The following is a 2,500-nucleotide window of genomic DNA, read 5'->3' as shown; positions in this document are numbered from 1 at the left end:
ATTAAAATGCCACAACTTGAGCAATGCTAGAGAATATTTTCAAAGCATGTTTTGAAAACGAATAATTCAACTTAAATTATTGGAGTACAAGAAAATTCACAGGGGTGTGATGCTAAAAAAGTAATGTTTACAAAATTAATTAATACTGTTTAATATACATATTTATATTTTTAAATCAGAAGAGGCAAAAATTGAAGTCATTAGCGAATTGACAGGTCAATAAGACTATAATGATAAGCCTTACAATTATTTTCAAGAATAATAATTATTGATAAGACTTCACAATCTTAAATAACTCTCTTGGAAAATTACAAGATGACATGCACTTTGTTTGGGGTGAGGAGATTAATTTTTTTATTAATGAAAGTAAAAGGCAATGATGAAAACCGACCGAGCTAGATCTCTCTGTGCACCATGCACTAGCTGAAGAGTGTGGAAGAGATAGGAAAGAATTTGGATTACTGCAGCTGCAGGTCTATTGAAATAAAACACAGGTCAATTTCCACGGGTGAGTGTACATGTCACCGTGCTGCAGACAAATAAACAACACCAAAAGTGTCTGTTAGCGCTAATCACTCAACAAAAATATTGTTTCAGGTCTCGGGGAAACTTTTGGCTTAGTTGTTGATTATTGGGGCAGCGACCTCTAGTCTTGACCTGTATTTAACAGACCCGCCTTCATTGCAGCTGTCACACGAGTCAACAGAACCACATACAACTGCTAAATCAACCACATCAATAATCTATGAACCCTGTTGCACAATTTTATAATTTGTAACACAATCTGACATGGTGAAAATATTGAACAACAGTAACAGTAGACCAATTCGGCTAACGCAATGTTGTACCCAATTCAAATCTCTCGGGGTTAAGATTCTTTGTGTATTGCATTTGCATGATAATGCAGCATTCATATGGAAATATTTGGAACAAAACGTTTTATTCCCAAAGGATCTGAATTGGGTACAACATTGAGTTAGCCGAATTGGTCTATACTCGCGTCACGGAATTACAATTATGAGACGCCAAAATGAACCAAAACGTAAAGGTACGTACGAAATAAAATCACTTACTTACCGTTACGTCTTTCAAACACCATTATATCCTTCTATATTATAGAGCGATCGCTATGCTAGAGGTCGTGAAAAGCCAACGTAGTTTTAATTGGAATCGAGGCCTGATGTAGATCATCGTACAACGTGAAAAAACGGTGAATTATTTTTGACTGTTATGCTTGTTAATTTGCAGCTGCTTCTTACGGAACAGTTACAATTTTGAAAATGATTTAAACACGAATTCTGTTCTTCTTCTGGCTCTCCTCACTAGCCGCCATCTTTCTTTCGATATTAAACCAATCAGAGTTCATGTGAGAAAAGCACCAATTAGCGATCTTTTTAGTTCACTGTGTGCCAGGGTCTTCTCAAGACCCGCCGCCATATTGAAAGCCGAGAAGACCCTGGGAACGAGGTTGGCTCTGAAGAACGACGCTCAACGGCAAGCTCTGTTTTCGCGCGCTCTATCTCACGTGACTTCGTAGTGACGTAATATAGCAATAATTTATTGATTAAGCCTAAGCCCTTGTTTTCAGAGATTACGCCTAAGCACTCTCTGAAGTTTTAGCTTTCATTTTATGGTTTGGTTAACTGCACTAACTCATCGACTCATAAGTACACTCGTTCTGATTGTTAATACAAGTTCCCGTGTTTTGTTTACTCCGTTTGACGAGAAAACTAAATCAATGATCTGAAATTGGAAAACTGTTGCCAACTTAGTCCGGCGCAGAACCTGAATGTACGAAGCGAGCTCGGAGACCCTTAATTTGCCTCAAATTCTGTATTTAAGAGATCGAGCCCAGACGATCTCGCAGCCTAATATTCCAACAACATTTTAGTTCACGAAACTGAGAATTGACGTCCATTGTTGTTATCTTTCCTCAAAGTTGCCTGTAATTTTTCAGATTCACCGGAGATTAAATTGATGGCAAAAATCCCTTTGCACTGACGACCGCAGTGTATGCGAAACGATCACAAGGAACGTTTTTTATGCCCGCAATACTTATTCTTTCGCCGAAGTGACGAGAGTGTATATCAATCTTTTCGATAAACCAGTGGAAAGAATCACCATAATATCTTTGCCGGAAAGCAACTCCTTCACAGCAGATTCCTACTCTTTCTTGAGCAAAATTTTCTGTTCTTTTTTTGGTGTTTAGATACGCAAGAACTTTTGATATACTTTCTTCGATGGTCGACATACGTTACTGATTTTCCCTCACAGAAGGGACGAACTTATCGAAGGTTTAATTTCAAGTAACATTTGACTAACGCTTTCTTGTTATCAGCGAATCAGAAATTTCCGTCTGCTCAGTGACCAAGATATTCAAAACAACCTTGTTTTCATGCAGGCGGTATTTCAAAGCGCCCCTCCCCATATATAGAGATTTAGCCAAGCCTAAAAGGGGAGCTCCGGATTATTTAGGCCCGGTTCCAACGTCGAACTTTTC

The sequence above is a fragment of the Montipora capricornis genome, chromosome 8 (assembly GCF_036669925.1).
Source record: "Montipora capricornis isolate CH-2021 chromosome 8, ASM3666992v2, whole genome shotgun sequence".
NCBI classification, from domain to species: Eukaryota; Metazoa; Cnidaria; class Anthozoa; order Scleractinia; family Acroporidae; genus Montipora; species Montipora capricornis.
This window is presented reverse-complemented; position numbering follows the sequence as displayed.